Raw genomic sequence first — 20829 nt, 5'->3', positions numbered from 1 at the left:
AACTTTTTTTACTTCTTAGTTAAAGCTTAGAGAAGCTGTATTATGACCCCATACCCAGCCCCAGCCACCTCTTTGTTAAGTCTGTGACAGAGAAAGACAATTTTCTAGCTGATACAACATGGACATGTTGTATACTGAAAATTAATATATGTATTGTTATAAAATATATAGTTCTTATAATATACATTTATATATAATGTGTGTGTGTATATACACCCCCATATGTATGTCATTATATATACACACACACGTCATTAAAGAAGACCTAAATAAATGGAAAGACAGCCAGTTCTCATGGATCAGAAGACTTATTAGTGTTAAGATGGCAATATTCCACTAATTGATCTACAGATTTGACACAATCCCTTTCTAAGTCTCAGCTACCTATTACACAGAAATTAACAAATGCATTCTAAAATTTATATTTAATTACAAAACACCGAGAATAGCCTAAACAATCTTAATAAGGAAAAAAGTTGGAACATTTATACTTCCCAATTTTAAAACTTACTAAAAATCTATGGTAATCAGTCAGTGTGGAATAGAAATTGGATTTCATGGATAAACACATATTTATGGCCAATTGATTTCTGACAAGTGTGTTGAGATACTTCAATAAAGAAAAGCTTCTTCAATAAATGGTGCTGGGGCATCTGGATATCCGCTTGCAAAAAAATAATGTTAGATTATTTAAATAAAAAATTATATTAAAATTTATCGTAGATATTAACCTGAGACCTAAAGCTATAAAATTCCAGAAGAAAACATAGGAATAAATCTTCATAATCAGGTTAGGAAATAGTTTTTTAGATATTACTCCATAAACATAAGCAGCAGAAGAAAAATAGACAAATAGAAATTCATCAAAATTAAATTGTGGTTCAAACACAACATCAAGAAAATGAAAAAACAATTTACTGAATGGGAGAAAAGATTTCCAAGTTACATATATGATAAGGGACTTCTATCTGCAAAATATAAACAATACTTACAACTAATTACTAAAAGACAAATAACCCAATTTAAAAACAGGCAGATTTGAATAGTCTTCACTCCAAAGAAGATATACAAATACCCTAGAACTACATGAAATGATGCTCACCATCATTAGCAGGGAAATGAAAATTAAAACTGCAATGAGATACCACTTCATAGGTACTAGCATGGCTAAAATTTAAAAAAGCAGACAACTACAAATTTTCATGACACTATAAAAAACTGGAACATTCATTTATTTCTGAGGGGATTTTAAAATGGCTCTGCTACTTTGGAAAACTGTTTGGCAATTGTTTAAATAGTTAAACGTAGTTATAACCCAGCAATTTCACTCCTAGACATATGCCCAAGAAAAATTAAAACATACTTTCAATAAAAAATTGTACGAGAATGTTCATAGCAACATTACCTATAATAGCTAAAAAGTGGGGGGAAAACAAATGCCTAACATCTTATGAATGGAAAAATAAAATGTGATATATCCGAACAATGGAGTATTCTGTGACAATAAAAAGAAATGAAGCCCCAGCCAAGCGCGGTGGCTCACGCCTGTAATCCCAGCACTTTGGGAGGCCAAGGCGGGTGGATCACGTGGTCAGGAGTTCAAAACCAGCCTGACCAACATAGTGAAACTCCATCTCTACTAAAAATACAAAAAATTAGCTGGGCATGGTGGCAGGCGCCTGTAATCCCAGCTACTCGGGAGGCTGAGGCAGGAGAATCTCTTTAACTCGGGAGGTGGAGGTTGCAGTGAGCTGAGATCTCGCCATTGCACTCCATCTGGGGAGACAGTGCGAAACTCCGTCTCAAAAAAAAAAAAAAAAGAAAGAAATGAAGTCCTGCTGATGCTACAGAATAAATGAACCTTGAAAACATTATGTTAAATGAAAAAAGCCAGTCACAAAAGACCACATACTCTATTATTCTATTTACATGAAATGTAAATGTAATTTGCATTTCTAATTTGTAGGCAAATCCATAAAGACAAACTAAGAAAAAAATCAATTTGGAAAGAGCGATGAAAAAAATTGGTGAAATTTTTAGATAAAAATAGGCAACATGCAAACATAGGCATCAAATTAAATCAGCAACCAAAGCAATGTATCTAATTTCTAAAATTGCGCTACCCATTATTGTTGATGATGTGAGAGAATGAATAGTCTCATATTTATAGGAATGTATTTGTTCAAATTGTGGTAAACATTTTCAGAAATTATTCAAAAACCACAAGGAAATACGCACTCTTTGACCTAGCAATTCTATTCTTGGTATTTAGTAAAAAACAAGTGCGAATTCATTTGTGCAAATATTTATATTTTTGCTTGTTCATAGTGTGGTACAAAACATTTAGAAATTACAATATAATGGCAACATCAGAATAGAGACTTGCTTACAAAATTATGTTTCCATATAATGAAATAATATTCCGTTTTTAGAAACAGCGTTGAATATTTATTGGCATAAATTATAAATATGGATAAAGAACAGTTTCAAAACAGTGTGTTTTAATATAATTATTCTGTTTTACATATATGCATATTAAGACAAATATAAATTCATAGTACAAATGAGGAAGTTAGTAGTATGAAGATACCAATGGCTTATAGCCACTTAATGCATTGTAATTTGCAGTGTTTTTTTGTTTGTTTTTTTTTGTTTGAGATGGAGTTTCACTCTTGTTGCCCAGGCTGGAGTTCAGTGACACGATCTCAGCTCACTGAAACCTCTGCCTCCTGGATTCAAGCGATTCTCCTGCCTCAGCCTCCCGAGTAGCTGAGACTACAGGTGCCTGCCACCACGCCCAGCTAATTTTTGTGTTTTTGGTAGAGACGAGGTTTCACCATGTTGGCCAAGCTGGTCTCGAACTCCTGACCTCAGATTATCTTCCCTCCTTGGCCTCCCAAAGTGCTGGGATTACAGGCGTGAGCCAGCGCGCCCAGCCTGCAGTGTATTTTTTAAGTGTATATGTTCAGGTGAATTTCTCAATTAGGATACTGTAATTGGCAGTTGTTTAAAGTTTCTTTTTGAGATTAAAAGAAACCCAGTTGCATTCCAAATACTTGTATGGTAACATCCCCAAACTTTGTCCAATAGTGATTTCTGTCTGGAGGGGGACTTATAGAAGTAATATATGTTCAGGTGAGCACTTTCATATATATTAAAAAAGCAATGTTTTCCGAGATTTTGACACGGTCTTGCAGCAAAACAGTAGCTGTAATCATGGACTCAATCATTTAGGGAATCAAATTACATAAAAAAAGATGCTTTAAAATTTCTTAAAATCCTGCACATAGGCACATAAAGAATGATGGTAGCTGTAAGACAGTGTCATTATATTTTATAGACTAGATTATGGAAAGTGAGGAATTTAGAAATTTTCAAGTCATTTGAGCTGTATTAATAATGGGTTTTTAAGTCCTCTCTTCATAGCATTTTTTTCCTCAGTGTAAAATACAACTTATTTATAATGTGTAAAAATTGAGCAAAATGTATATATGTGGTGGAAAGGTCTTCCTTTTTCACAGTCTTATACATTATATATTATTATTTCATTTACTTTTGAGAGTTATGTAAATTGAATAGATAAGGAAAAGCATTTTCAGCAGAAAAATATTTAATGTCATTTGGGGAAATAGCTTCTTTGGAAATGGCTAAAAATGAAAATAACATAAAAATTATAACAGTGTGCTAATGTTTGTAGTGTATAAAAAGACAGTAACCTATTACGTTAAAAGGTAGATCCATCCAAGTGGAAAATGAAAAATGTTTTACCCTGTTTGCTTCACACTTCTCTTTGTTTAAGTAATGGAGACTTAGTGTAGCAGTATGGACAAATGAACATGAGCTTTGTAATCTGATAGACAAGTTTGTTTCTCCCCACCATTGATTGGTTTTAATACCTTTGGAGATTTCCTTCACCACTGTCAGTTTATTCCCACATGTATAAAAGCGAAGACAATAACAGCTACCTCTCAGGACTATCCAGAAAATTGAATGAGATAAAATGATTAAATGATTGTTAACTAAAAACACCTAGCACATTACTAACTATGTTTTCACATCAAAGAAGAAAGAACAAACATGTCTTGAAAGTACAATCCCTTCTGCTACTGCACTTGTTTTGTAAATGCAAATTTATGCTAACGAAAATGGTACTTGGAACAATTGGAGCATAAAGCAAATTTACAGCTTGCTTATACATAATTCTGGGCACCAGAAATAGTAGGTGAATGCAGAAAATTGCACTCTAGCTAAATCAAGCTGCACTGAAATTCAGAGTTTCAGCTCAAACACACCGTGTGTGTGTGTGTGTGTGTGCGCGCGTGCACGCACGCGCTTACAGGAGCAAACACACGTACAGCACACCCATCTACACCTGGTATTAAGACTTTCTGTCTGATCTTAGATAACCCTTTTTCTAACACTTATAAGTACTCACAAGCTGCACCCTTCCTTAGGCCACTTCTGCAAGGAAATTTTAATCTTTTTCAAGGTAAAGTTCCATATTCATTTTAGTATTTGTGCATTTCCTAATCATTTGATATGTGTAAAACTTTGTTGATTATATCTTATGTTTCACTGATGACGTTTGTGAGTATTAAATCATCCCATTCTTTCTCCATAATGTATCTAGTGTTTATTGTGCTATTTTGCACAACACAATGATTTTAGAATGTGTATATTATGGTGTAGCAGAACTGACTGTAATGACCCGTAGTTTTTACACATAGTCTCAGGTTCAGTGTTTTTCCAGTTTCTTCTGTCTTTGCAATTTATTGATTTTTTTCATTGAACAGATACATCATGAAGTCATGAATGCTTTAAATTTAGAGATTGATTTATCTATGCATTTCCTTGAATAACCTCAAGTAAACACTTCTAAATAATAAGACTCCTAATTCTCAAAGAATTTTATACTCAGTTATCTTGAATATTGAACGCACAGAAATATCTTCAATAAACATATATCTGTCCTGGTTAAACTTCCTGCATCTAAAACTTGTAACAGATAAGCAGTAGATTATAAATGTATTGCCCAGGTTCCTCTGAGGATCAGGATAAAGATCAAGAAATGCCCATCTGAAAAGAGGGTACTCAGTAGGTAGCCTTTTAGCTGTCAGTAATGTTAGCATCAGCCACAGCTTCAGAGGATTACCTCAACAGACATTACACCCTTCCCAAGGCAACCCTCATATGTTGACTAAGCAAGATGGGAATATAATTGTCTGATCACTTTGGCCTAAGTTGAGACAATCTGATGGTTATTACATGCTCTAGAACTTCCCACAGGGTTGGCTTTGTCAGAACTGTATTGCGGTCTGACTTTTTACTCTACCAAATCTTAATTCTTCCCTTCTCTTCCAAGTGTTAATCTTGATAAACAACTGACGTTCCCATCTCCATCTCAGAATGTCTAATTCTGGAGAATGCAACCTACCAGAGATGACTCTGCTTGAGATCAACCTTTCCCTTGTAAAATATTATCGTATCGCAATTAATAAATCTGTGTAGTAATTCATCTTACAATAAGAAGGGTAAAATAGTACTTGAAAATCTTACTTATTTGTTTTTAACAAATAGTATCATTTTCAAGTGTTCAAAATATTTAGACATGTAACAACTTGCTTATAATGTTGAAGACTTCATGTCATTGATTTTTGCATTTTCCTATTTGTTGTTGTCAGTAGTATTAAAACTCAAAGTAAGTTTGATATGGATCATAAAACTTTCCAGGCAAACCAGTCTCATAAATCTATCTCTACAACTTAAATATAAGATCAAGTAATGAATACAAGTTGATCCGAGCATCTTCTTAAGAAGGGCAATAGAAAACCGCTAGAAGAATGCTTGAGGCTAAGCCTATGTATTAGGAAAAGTTTACACTACAAACTACACAAATATTTTTGTCAGTGGTTTCAAAATTTCTTTTTTGTTATATTCTGACAAAGGCAAGTAATCTTTTTCCTAACTAAAAATGTCTGCAGATCAGAGTTTCTTTCCTGTTTTCAAGCAAGCCTGATTCCTGATAGAAAACTTCCTATGAAGCGTAACTATTTTCTTATTACTGGCTTTTCTTTAGAATGAGTTTCTATTTTATCATTCATCTTCTAAGTGAGGCAGACAAGTAAATCAGCAATACATGTTATGGTACATTTTCTACTGGGTAGTATAGAAAGACAGTGGAGAAGCATATGTAACTAGTATATTGAATAAATATGACACAAGAACTGACATCAAAATGCAATTTTATTTTTTGTCTGCCATACTATTAAATTTCATTCGGTGAAAATAATCCTTCCCTGCCGTTAAATCTATATTCTGACAAACCCATACGTTTTCTCTTCACTCTTAGGTAACAGACAATCCTACCATTACAGTAAACCAGAAAGTCCTAAGTAAAAATTTAGAGAGCCTAGTCTCAAACAATAATTACAACTTAAATGACCAGGAACAGCATATTTTACCTGCTTTGACTGGACATGCTTCAGACTGGAAGTTTGTTGTGGAAAAGGGACAAATATATTTCTTTTTCAATCTCTAGCCTTGCTTTTCCCAGATTGCTAACTCCCTTCAGTGCCAGCATTTGGGGAGCAGGGTAAGGAATAAGGACGACAGATATACTTGACCTAAATGTTTCTGAGATGATTTTGCCCTTTCTGGTGATGGTAGATATTTAAAAATGGAGTTCCATTTCTTGTGGGAAGTTTTTTTAAACTCAGCACAGGTCCCTACTGGGGTTCTCTCTCTTAAAATTCCCTTAGTCCAGGCACCTCAAATCTAAGAACTTTCTGTGAAGAGTTCTTTATCCATCTGGATAAGTCTGCTAGTAAAGACTCAAGGTAATTCTACACTGGCTCTCTCTGCCACAGGGCCCACATCTACTCCACAAGAAACAATCATGTATTCTTTATCCCCCAAACATTGGAAGTACAACTGATATTAAGCAGCAATCTGCAGGTTCCTCCATCGAAGCAGCTGGTCAAACTTTCTCTGCCTTTTCTGTTTCCTTGGGCAGAAACTAGTGCCCAGACCAGTGTCCACCCAGAAATCTCAAGTGTTAGTTGGACACTGTCTTCTGCTTCACATATTAACCCTATTAGAAACACATTTCAAAGCTTTACGGGGCTGCTAAAGACACAGAGATTAAAACATGTAAATGCATGAACACCCATAAAATGTAAAGCTTTTGAGCAACTTCCCTGAGAATCGATGCATCCTATCTGCAATTCACTGTCTTGTCTCATATTATATCAAATCTAGCTCCAGATTTCGAGATATTGCCAGCTGTTCTGTCCCAGGTCAGTTAACACTCCCCAATGTGAGAACGCAGCACCAAGTATGATAAATATTATAGAGTACAAAAAGCAGAGTATATGCAATGAAACATTATCGAAATATTCTTAAAAAGTTTTCTGGGATCCTCTTAGTATTGTGATTGTTGTTTAATAGCCCACAACAATAGATTTGAAACTGGTCAGATATTTAAATAATTATTAATTTAAATAATTATTAAAATACTTTTTAAATATACTAGAATACTAATATAAATCTAAAATTTACATTACTACAAGCTAGTTGCCCAACTCTGATTAAGACAAAATGAAACAATCAAACCAACAAAATAACTAATTTTCTTTTCTATAAACAGTATAATTCATCTCTTCCACCTCTGTATTTTTTTATCTGTTGCTGAGGGCCTCATTCTTCACTGGCTGTAGGTGGGAGACCCACCTCCGTTTTGTGCCACTTGGCTTTCTCTGTCAGGCCGTTCACAATATGATAACTGGCTTTCATTAATGTGAGCAAGGGAGGGGGAGAAAGAGAAAAGCTGAGATCTTTGTAATCTGATATTGGGAGGGATACTCCATCACTTTTATCCTATTTTACTTGCTAGAAGCAAATCATTAGGTCCAGTACACACTCAATGAGAGATTACACGAGAACATAAATACCAGGAGATGAGAATTATTAGGAGCCATTTTGTGGGCTACCATATTCTCCTTGCTGTTTTAATACTCTTTGACCCAGTGACTACTCCCTTTTGTTTAATGATAGGGCATCTACTGATAAATTAGTAATGTCAGGAGTCTCCATTCACCTCACTGGTGAACCTCCTACTTACCATTTGGTGACCTTTAAGGAAAGTTAAAATTAGAAGAGTTGCAAGTTTTCTAATTTTGTTGATGAATCAGAATAAGCCAATAAAAAGTCAAATTTTTCTCGAGCCCTGTAAGAATAAGCACCTCTATCCATGCCCACTGATATGAGATATAAATATGAGGAACAAAGTAAAATAAAAAACATTAAAATAAAACAGAAGTAAATGTGGAAAAGCAAAAGAATGATAATGTACTTCCTCCTTCTGTCATTACTCTGGGCTTCAGAAAAGAGGAATATTGGCAAGAGAAAGGGAAGGGATGCGGAAGGATGTGTAGCAGAGAATCCCAGAACATTTTTAAACTGATTAAAAAGGGAGAATAATAACGCCAAGGGAAGAACTGGTTTAGGGACTAATATAACTCAGTCTTGGCTAGTCTTCAACACTCAAGCTTCAAGATTGATTACTGAAATTTTAAGTTGCCCAACAAAATAACACATTTCTTTGCCATTTGGACTTGTGAATCTAATATTTTGTTGGTGTCAGAAAATTGAAATTCCTGTGGAAGAATGAGAGTTTTGCTGTCTTTAAATTAATCTTTAAAAGTCAGGTGCTAAATTTTGACTTACAGAAACTTTATGCAAAATAACTATCTTTGAGAACACTCTGAATTTAGAATAAGATAGATAATGTTTATATACTGACTGCACCCTTTATGATTAGCCAGTGCATTATCACAGTGAGTAAATCCAACTTTTCTTGATGATGATGTTATACGACTTTAAGTAAATGCACACAATTCTCTAAAACAAACATCCTAACAAATGATGTTTCTTATAAATATATAGTTTCAAAGTTACCAGTTATTAATCTTTGAATGTTAACTGTTAAAAAGTCATTTAAGTATTTAAAAAATTTCCTTTTTAATAAACATATCGAAACTTAACTATATAAAGAAAAAGACATAAGTATACATTAATGTCATTTTTTATTACTCATGCAAATAGTTCTGTACAAATCATGATGAAAAAGCTAGTGTTTCCATTCTAACAATGACTTCTGTCAACCGCTTCTTTACAGTCTTTTATTATTAGTTACTGAAGTTTGTGGTGAATTATTTAACTATAACTTCAATGATGGCATACCAAATAATTTGGTCATCGTTATAATTATTTCTGCAAGTGCAAACGCGAAGATGTATAAGGTCATAATAGTTTTTGATGATACAGTTTTCTACCTAGGTTTAATACCAAACAGATCCTGGAATGTTCAGAAGAATGTATAAAGGAAAACAAAAAGAGAGGCTAGTTTATCTTGCAGCATGGTGAATGTTTTTCTTCTTTCATTCATTCCTTTTTTTTCCTTTAAGTGTCTACTAAGTAGCACCTGTCATGTGACATGCTAGCATAGACTTGATAGAGGTCCAGTGAAACCTAAAAAGTTAAAATACTATGGAAAATGTAGGGGTAAACTAAATCTAAGGTCAAAGAAGGAAGTGCTGCACAGAGAACATGTGTTTGGGAAGGGGAAATTACATTGACTGTGAAGAAGAGGAAAGGAAGAATGAGACTATGCTGCACAATGCTTAGAGGCATTTTATTGGGCAGGAAATTACAAGTAACTTTTGTTTTTATTGTTTTCCTTTTAATCTGGGCAGCTAATTAACTGTCTTTCTAATTGTATACTGTAAGTATAGCAAAAGACTAGAAATATGATTAAATGTTTTTAGAAATCCAGAAACATCATAGTTCAGCTATTGCTAACATGGCTTAAATGTATTTGCTTGTGTGAAAATTACAGCAAGGTCACAATACCACATTTAGAGATAATTATATGCATGTTGGAATAATTTGAGCATTGTCTTTTTCATGAACATCTGATCTCAACAGGTCCCTCTGAGGAGCATATATTCCATTCTGGGTCACACCTGCCAAGCCTTCCACATCAAAACCTGTGCACCTGCCTCTGGTCCATCTCCCAGATAGTACATTTTTAACACATCATCTGCCAGGGGGAAAAAGATCACGTAACAGAAGCTTGCTTCAAATGAAAGATTTTCTGCTGAGAGATTCGGGAATTATGCTGCCAGGCTGGCAGATGATATGGAAACATAAATCTGAAAGCCATTCTTTTATGCCATCAGGTTGGAGACACTTTCATTGCCACTTTATCCCTAAATTCTGTCCATATATCTGTGTATTAAGTTAATTTACATAAGTAAGCTTCAAACTTTTTAAAATTGAGGATGTTTTCAACCAGACTCAAAAGTAATGTTTATACATGAAGCTGATTAGATATTCCAAACATTTTACATATTTTGTGAGAACATATTTTATAAATTATTTTATGTTTAACTCTCATTTCTAATACATTCTATGGAATAAGCCAACATTATTTTCCTATTTGATAGAGAGATTTTAATTATTAACATGAAAATTATTGAATATGTCTAGAAATACTTAATCACCTTATTAAAACATAAACACCAAAGGTTACATGGAGATTTCTTGTATGATAAAACACCTTACATATTTAATTATAACCAATAAACATGTTTCTTCCTACTTGTCCCTCATGTCCCTGGTGAGGTTCATGTCTAAGACAAAATTGTTTTGAATCCTCCATAAACCTAAAGATTTAATAGTTGTTTTAGTAAATGTGTCAATAGTATCTGTGTTTATTAAATATCTATTGTCCCAGTCTCTGCCTTTTCTAAAATAGTGAAAATAATCGAAGCAATACTTAAACCTAATTTAAAAATTATAAACAAGACCATTCAAAGTTATATTTAAATCTCCTTTAACAACAAGCATTCTTTATTCCTGGTCACCAAAGTTAGTTACTACCTGAACTTGCATATATGTAGGATGGGTGATTCTAATTCAAAACAATCCATCTGTAGATTACTAGCAAGCATTAAGTAAAATTTATTCTGGAAAATAAGAAAGTTATTGAATTATTTGTCAATTATATATGAGTATACAACTGTGTTGTGATATTCAGTGACATATGTCATGAATAGTCTTTAGTTCTGCCTCAGATTGTAAAAAAATCAATTGGAAGAAGTCTAGTAACTATGCCAATTTCATAGGAGTAAGTCAAACTCTTGGGTTGCTATGTAAAATGGATATGATACAAACCAAGGATTTTGTCTTCTTCACCTTGCTTTATTAATTCCCTTCCACTGAAATAGGGCCTCATTACTCCTTGTCTTATCAGTTAGTTTGGGCCAGTCAATGAACCTAATGAAAAGAGTAAGACAATGAAACTGAATCAGTTTCCCCAATCTTGGCAGGTGTGAGTTTGATGTGGATTGAAATGAATAAAAGTCAAGAGCTCGCCATATCAATTTTTTTTAAACCACAGAGTTAAAAGAAGCTTTCAGGTGGACTTGGGTTTGATATTGACCCCTGCAGGGTCTCGTTAGGTTACAGAGCAATAGCCTACAAAAGCCGTGAATAACAACTGAGTCAGGCTAACTAAACTGTGATGCCTATGGCTACTCCAGCTGGTCTCTTCCAGCAGGGTCACTTTATGGGAGACAATAAGGAATATGAGAAAAATTTAGGAGCAACACACTAGTTAGCAACTGACAGAGCATTTCAGATTAGAAGAATTCTATACCTATAAACGAAAATTTTCCAAAGATCTTTTAAAAAATGTATCATTCTTTATTGTGATGATATATAGTAGATTTTTTGCAGACGTCAAGAATATGAAACCCAAAGATTGCCTGCTGTCTTAAACAAAGGTCTTGGGAGGGAAATATATTCAACAGTGCTCTTTCTTCTTGTTACAAATGGTATTTGTGCTCTCTGTTTCATTTTCATCATTTGTCAACATAAAGGCCTGCATCAATGATTCAGCCATTTATAGGTTGACAGAAGTGACGTACAAATACACAAATAGATTAAAGTTACTGTAGCTGGATAGATATAGATTAATGAATACTCATTCTCACCTTAAATGGCTCTTATCAAAAACTTCAACAAGGAGGGAACAGAAAATATTCTTATTATAACAATAAAATGGTAAAATTAAAGAAGAGAAAACACTCCAGAGCTTGACATCTATAGAGAACTTCAATTTTGGCTATCTTCTTCTTCTTAATATGTTACTGCAATAAAGGTATAAAGGACAACAATGAGCAGATTTTTCTTCCACACAAAGTTTATAATATACTGGAATATATTATCTCAGACATATAGTTGTTGTATAGATATAAGAAACCAGGGGATAAGTGTATAAAATTTACTCAGTGGAAAGTCCTTAAAATATAAACAGTGGGCACCTACGATCCCAGCTACTCAGGAGGCTGAGGCAGGAGAATATCTTGAATTCGGGGGTCAGAGGTTGTAGTGAGCCACTTCACTCCAGCCTGGGAGAAAGAGCAAAACTCCGTCTCAAAAAAAAAAAAATACACTCACACACACACATATATATATACACATACATACACATATGTATATATGTATATATGCCTACATCACAGAATATAACGAAAGAGATGCTGTTACATTATGGAGCAGAGGACCCGATTGTCTGAATATTTTATGATAAAAGATAACTTCTCATATCATTTTAACTGTGCACCAAGTTTTAGTGATGCTTTGATGGAAAAATTGAAGACCACAGACTTAATGTAGAATGTGAAGACACATATGCAAGCCTTCCAACAGGGAATAAGTAATTTATCTTTAACAAAGGACAAGGTCATTATTCTAAAACTGATTTCATTTTCAGTAAAATCAGTAATAATAATGATCATGAAATGTATTCCTTATAAATTATTTATTGGAGAAAGTCATTTTCTATTTTTTGTGTTTTACCTAATTTGATAGTTTTTTGAAAGTCTTGTTACTTCCATCAAAGAAAATAATAGTCATAATGTTGCTCTACAAAAATTTTTGTCATCATCTCTATGTCAATAGCCATATTTGCCACCTCAGTTTATAGTATCCTCTCAGCATACTCAGGGTTTGTCCCTTAAAGTACAGTCAACATGTTTCAAAATAGCTGTTAATATTTCATTTTATCATCTTAAAATGATTTCAATGAAATCATATACATCCCCATTAGAGTCTATGTGGGAACACATTTTAAAAACTATGAGGTGATACAGTCGTGTATTCAACAAATATTTATTAAGTCCCTATTATTGGACAGTTTCTCTGCAGTTAATGATATTATAATGCTCATGAACTAAAATCAGTTTCTGCTTTTATAAATTTAAAGGTTAATGGGGAAAGGAAACTTTTTAAGTAGGGTCACAAACTTCCATGGAATTAAAATGCAATAAATTACTACTGTGACAGTGTCTTACAGAATCCTTCTCTGACAAAGGGATAATAAACAGGAGAGGATGAGTAGCATTGGCTAGCAAAAGGTTTGAAGGAGAGAATAGGATACGTAGAATTTTGTGGGAGACTGATCCAGTTGAAAGAAATAGCCAGAGCTAAGACATAGTTGTGAGAGTTATGCAATTCCTGTAATTAAAGAAAGCTAGTATAGGCAACAGAGTTAAGGATGCCAGTGTGATGACCTTGATAAAGTACATTGGAGTGAGGTCGTGCTGTGTCTTATAGACAAAACAGTGTTCACTTGATAGAGAGTGGTATTTACTGATTGTTTGAGGTCAATGACTGTTCAGATTTGTCAGTCACACTTTCTGATTGGTAAGTGATTGTGCCAATAGAGGTCTTAAAAATATTTTGACTATCACCCTTAGTTGTGAGATATATTTTGATGTTTGTTTTAAATGTAATAGGGAGCCCCTGAAGTAACTAACTAATGATAGGATTTTTAAAAATAATATAATCACTCTTTTTCTCCCCTCTCCTTCTAAAAGTCTTGATTTTGGAAGAGGCTCTTTCTAACTGGATTCTGAAGACAAACACAATATATACGAGAGGAGCAAATACGTATACAAGAGGAGGAAATACATAATTATTTGCTTTTTATGTTAAAATTCAGTTTCAAATATTACTAAACTACTAAAATAAAATATGGTTTATAATTTTATTAGAAGGGTACTTTTGAAAAATGATATAACTAATACTACTTTTTAAAACATTTATGTCAGAGGCTTGGGAACCAAAACAACTCCGTCTTGAGTACGGACTGGGTAAATTGAGTCTGAAACCCACTGGGCTGCATTCCCAGACAGGCATTCTAAGTCACAGGATAAGATATGAGGTCGGCACAAGATACAAGTCATAAAGACCTTGCTGATAAAACAGTTTCCAGTAAAGAAGCCGGCTAAAACCCACCAAAATGAAGATGGCCACCAGAGTGACCTCTGGTCGTCCTCACTGCTACACTCCCACCAGCTCCATGACAGTTTACAAATGCCATGGCAATGTCAGGAAGTTACCTTATATGGTCTCATCCACCCCCTGTTTAGCATATCATCAAGAAATAACCATAAAAATGCGCAACCAGCATCCCTTGTGGGTGCCCTGTCTATGGAATAGCCATTCTTTTATTCCTTTACCTTCCTAATAAAGCTGCTTTCTCTTTACTCTATGGACATGCCCTGAATTCTTTCCTGCAAGAGATTCAAGAACCCTCTGTAACATTTCGGCTGTGTCTTTCAGTTAATTTGGAGAAAAACCCTGAGGGATGTTCATACCATCCTTGTATTCATGTTACTGTCTCCAAAATGTATTTAGAACCACCACCAACACGCATATAAGCTATTAGTTTGATTTTTATCTGTCAAAGATGTATACATAGGCATAATAGCATAACTCTTGTTTTTGAAATTCAGCAAAATGAAATAAACTTAAGATAGAGGGATAAAATTCATATGTACTTGACTTACAGAAATCACCATCTTACATCATAAAATTTAAAATTTCTTGCTAGACCAAGTGTAAGTTAAACCAAGTTACCGAGTTGGAAAGGGAATTCAGCATTTAAGTCATACCTTCCTTAACCATGAGTATATTTTTTCATATGGAAAATATTTGATCAATTAATATAAGCTAACATTTCAATGCTTAATATATGATACATGCTTTAAATGCATTTCAAGTTGAAACCTCATAAAAACCTTATGAAGCATTTTTATGTTCGTTTGATCACGGAGAAAACTGAAGCTGACAAAGATATAGTGGCTTACGTTGGTTCCTACCAGTAAAAAGTAGTGGAGCTAGAATTAGAAGGCGGCAGGTTGACTCTTTTTTAAATTTTTTTTCTTTTTTTTCTTTTTTTTTTTTTTGAGCTACAGGGAGAATTTCTTCATCATTTATTCTTTAGTTAGTTGAAACATGGGAAAACATGTTGCCAGTTTCCCTTAATTAACACATGGATGTTTTCGCTTCTTGGCCCACTTAGAATCCCAAAAGGACAAAAATCAGTACAGGAAACATTTCTTAAAGAACGGAGAATGAGTTCTTTATCCCAACTCAATAAGGCTTGGGCTGATGAAGAGTAGGTGTATTCAGAGTCCTCTCTTGTCATATGCACAACCTAACACTTGTTTCCCAAGCATTGTAGTAGGGGGGTACACTGCCTTTATTGTTCTTCCTTAATAGAATCAGTAATTACAATAAAAACATTCAAAAGAGGGCAGCGAAGTGAAAATAGCTTCATTTACTCATTGATGTTATGCAGAAACGCAAAGGAATCCTGGTCTGTTATGAATGAGAGGCCTTTGCTGTGTGTTCAGGAAACCTCAGAGCAGGCACATCAAGTGCTGGAAGGTGAAGCAGCCTGCCTGGCCATCCTTGTGAAGGTGTTCCATGCAGGAGACGATGCCTACGTCCAGTGCACAGGCACTCTACAGGCTGCCTGTCCTGCTAAAAGTAAGAGGCTAAAACCAGCCTCTCAGTGTGTGCTCATCACGCTTCCCTTTTAATTTCCCGAGTATTCGACAGGAGGTACATTTTAACAAGAGAAAAATATCCCTAACGAACAGGATAGATGACCCTTTAAACAAGACAGCAAATACAAAGATGATAATAATTTAAATACAAATGTTTAGTCCAACTATTTTTTTTACCACATTCTTTTTATCCATTTATTTTTTTAACCACAAAACACTATAAATTCATTCATCAAGGGGCATACAAACAACTCTGCTTGGGTTGGAATCTTCATGGGACACGAGGAAGACAGAAACTGTCCTGCTTGGACCCCAGTTCTTCTACATAAAATGACTCAGGAAGACATGAAGAGAGGTCCTTTTAAAGGTCAATTGAATCTCTGTTGGCTATTATTTCTAACCAAGAAAGTCTAGAAGCAGGGAAGAGCACAAAAAGAAAGCAAAATCATCAACTTGGGAGTCAGTGTTGGAGATGGAAACCAAAGAAAATTGAGGAGAAATTGAAGAAATAAAAGACAAGTGTGTCCTGTGTCTCCACCGTCCCTGCTCCTGGTAAAACTGGTTAGCCCATGTTGTTAATTTTTCACTGTGGTGTCTGAAATCTGACAGGAGCACACCTTCATCCCCAGACATGCTTCTGAGTCAAAAATCAATTATGAAAAGAAGGGACGCTGGAAAAATATACCATGGTTTCAATGTGCTACTGCCATTGCTCTCATTTCCTGACACACTAAAAGCAGGGGATTACATAAAGAATGTAACCCACTCTTATATATTAGTGATATTAGTGTTACCAGCTACCGGCTTGCTGAGAAGTATTAAGAAGACATGAATCTCTATGTCTGGGAGAGGGTAAGTAGCATAAACATTAAATGCTCCTTGAAACTTTGAAAGGATACACCAGTGAACTTGTCTGAGAGAAGACTTAATTTGCAATAGTTAGAGTGGAAATGGAAGGGCAAAAATAGTATTTTGATGTAATTCTTAAGTTTCTGTAATTTCTCTATTTTTATACTTAAAACAAATTTCAGGTTTACAAACTTGTTGAAAATGTTTTTTTGTGATTTATTTTATCTCTTCTATGGTTGTGGATATTTTTTCCTACTCGATATTTTGATTATTTTGCCATTTTTATTTTTCCTTTGATAATTATATTAACCATTTGGCTATCATTTTTCAAACATATTGGATCAAATATTTATCAATACATTTTTATGTTTAAAAATGAATTGGATTTAGGTTGTGTATATCCTCTGCTTATTAGACCTGATAAACATTAATTATTAATATTGTTTTAATTTTTTAAAAATATGTAGTTGAAAATGTTGATAGAAAGTGTGTCATTAAACTCAGAGCCCTAAGTGAAACTGACCAAATAGTTTTTCATTTTCCTATTGTACTTCCTGTCCAATTTTGATATCAGTGTTTTTACAGACCCCATTAAGGTTAAAAACATTCTGGAGTAGTTTAGTACCATAAGGGTTGTCTGTTCCTTAAAATTTTAAGAGAAGATACCTATAAAACAAGACAGACCATGAAACTGGAGTGAGTGTGTGTGTGTGTGTGTGTGTATGTGCGACCTAGAATGTGATATCACTAATATTTATATATATATACACAGAGAAAACCAAAAAAATTACTGTGGGTTTTATTTTATTTTACTTATTAGCCACTGTATCTCCATTGAACAAAGACTGCCTTAAAGTTTCTTGGGAATAGGACTGGGAAGATGGGAATCAGCAACTCCCATTGCTGGAATAGTTACACTCCTCTACTCCTGAAATTAATCCCTAAATGAATGAACCTAAGTCATGGCAAGTCATGGCAAGTTTGAGCCCTCAAGGAAAACTAATTATCCTTCAATGGGATTTCCTAACCCACCATCCATTTAACTAGCTCATCTTTCCCAGAAACCTTTTCTTCACGAAGCGCTGGGCTTCCTGAATGTTAGTGAAGCACAGTTGAGGGAATGCTGATCAAATATCAGTAAAAACCAAAAAGCAAAATATTTTATTTCCAACTCTTATAAAACAAAAGCATTTGCAAAACCCAACACCCTTTTTTAAAATAAAAGGAAAATAAGACAAATAAATAATAACAACAAAATATCTCTTGACAGACTTGAAAAAGAAAAAAACCTTCCTGGCTGGATTCAATTTGGCTACAATTTGGATATGCGAGAACTACAGCAATTTTTTTTTTCTCGATAATTTGACCTTTATCTTAAGGCTTCACCTTGCTGGCAAGAAAAAATAACTAAATATCCATGTGGCCAAACTGTCTTCAATCCAATTATTAAAAGAGACCTTTAATGTGCAGGCTCTTTTAGATTAACAGTACTGTCTTTCCATTTCCTCTTTTTGTCTGCTTTTGAGTAAAACATTCAAACCAAATAAAAATGAATAAATGATATTTGAAGATAAAAGCCCCAAATAAGAACAGATTGAATATCCAAGCCTACTTGTGGTCTCTGAAGCAATAACTCTTGCCCTCCCTAGTTGCTGTTTACATTGTTGCCTTCAAGTCAGAAATCTGCAAAGGATGTAGTTTATGATCATATCTTAGTCAGAGACTGGATGAGTCTCTAGCTGACTCTGCAGTCACCCAACCCCTGCAGCACTGCAGACATCTCAAAGATCTGGCCGTGTCTTATGTGGTCCCATATGGGGTAGATTACATTCCTCAGGGTAAAGCAATCTAGACCTTGTTAGCCTGGTCACCTTTGACAAGACCCCAGATGTACTTTCAGCTCTTTCTGGTTCAGTTTCATTCCTTAAAAAACTAAGAGTGGTTATGAAACACTGACACTAACTCTTAGAAACTCCCTCTACCTGACCATGTGCTGCAAAATTTTTAAAATTTATCTGTACTGTATTAATCATTTGCAAAACTTCCTTCAGTCTTACTTTGTGTAACCTGACTTAATCAGCTTTAGTGGCTCTACAACTTGTAGAACTGGAAAGTTGATGATATTGCTCTTATCTCTCCTATGTTGCATCCTTTTACTATAGACACCCACCTTCAAGGCATTATTGCCAAAGACAAAAGAGTCATAGTTTACTTTACAGAGTAACTCTACAAGCTTGGTTTTACTCCCTTGATTATGAAAATAATCACTTAGTTTTAAAAGAATTAGGAAAATCTCCTCCAAAATATTTTGACATTCAATGTTATTGTATTACTGCCTAATCTTACTTTTCAAGGTGAGCTTTTTCTTTTCAAATCTTCTAGGAAAATTCCTAATATTTCATAAAATACATCTCACTCTCCAAACAGTAGATACTCATGTCAACTTTGGTAAATATTTCTAATTAGAAATACCAAGGGGAAAAATACACTAATAATGATTTTATTATATAAACTGTGTAGTTTTCATCCAATTATCATTTTAAAAATTTATCAAACATAAATATATGCTTATACATACCATATCCTTTTAAAGGAATTTCAAAATACATTATTAGATATATTAAAACAGAATACTGTGAATTTAACAATAAAAGAATAGGTAATTATGGTACAAACCTTTTTAGGGAAGATGCTCTGTTTTGGAAACCAGTAGAGTGTCTGATTAAGAGCTCAAACTCTAAAGCCAAATTGCCTCAGTGCAAATACAACTCTGACACTAACTATGTGACATTGAAAAAGATACTTAACCTTTTCTTATTTGTGAATTCCCTTCCTTTAAAAGAGAATACAGACAGTTATCATACTCATAGGACTGTAGGGATTAAAAACCTTTATTCAAACAAACATGCCTGGCAGTACTTGACACAAAGTAAATATTTAAGTATTATTACCAATTATTTTGCTGCTGTTATTCAATTTTAAATTCAGGTACACTTGTCCTATAGGTTTTGCTATGAAACTCTCAAAGGCATAATGTTAAGTGAATAAAATGCAAGTCAGTTGAATAAGTAAGAATGACATAAACTTCTATAAGTCAAAATGTATTTGAAGAATGTTATACACATTATTATGTTTATTAAATGCATAAAGAAAAGACCAAGTTAACACAAACTAAATATGTTAACCATGGTCTGTGGCTGTGACTGGAAATATAAATAGAAGGACTTTGTCATTCAGGAGATGGAAGTTGGACATTTACATAGTTTTGCTAGTGTAGCTTGTCTCTTTGTCAGAATATATTTATATATTCACTGCATTCTTTTTAAAATGGAAAAAATAAGTTGAATCATTTAAATATATGTTTAAGTGATTTAATAGATATGTTTTTATTAAGATTCTGGAGGAAGAAAATAATCATCCAGGTAGCTAAATGTGCTGATATCAGATCTTTGGTAACGTTGATTTCTGATCTCTACTCTCTGAAAATTAAAATCTATTTACTCAAAAAGAAAAATAACACATATCAAAGTAGTCTGTTGCTAGGATTCCAGATTGAACTAATGTAGAAAATGTTGAGGAAAATAGCACAAAACCGGTTCTATTTACACTGCATGAAATGTAGATATTCAAGCAGGGTCAGCTGACATAAAATGGAAGCTTCAAAAAAAAATCTTTTTTCATTTAAATGAAGTTGACACGCAATTTGGTGGGTTTTTTTCATTTTGAAGAAAATGTCTTTGAAAGTCTAATTTTGATTTGGAGAAGCTCAAATACCTACATGTTATGAATCATGAACTACTCTCCTAACAAAGATATTTAATGTTCTTTCAGGTACTCTTTAATTTGTGATTTTTTTTCCGTTATATTAGAGAAGAAAATAACATTTAGATGAAAGAGATTTCAAAGTATTAATTTCAGTATCATTTTAAATATTTCCTTATGGAGCTTTTGTCATTTACTGATGAATAGGATTTTATTCAAAGCAGATAAATTGCTTTTAAAAAGAGATGCTAAACAATTATAAGACAGACTATGAATAGCATGCTGCTTACCAATC

The sequence above is a fragment of the Pan paniscus genome, chromosome 15, assembly GCF_029289425.2.
Source record: "Pan paniscus chromosome 15, NHGRI_mPanPan1-v2.0_pri, whole genome shotgun sequence".
Taxonomy (NCBI): Eukaryota; Metazoa; Chordata; class Mammalia; order Primates; family Hominidae; genus Pan; species Pan paniscus.
This window is presented reverse-complemented; position numbering follows the sequence as displayed.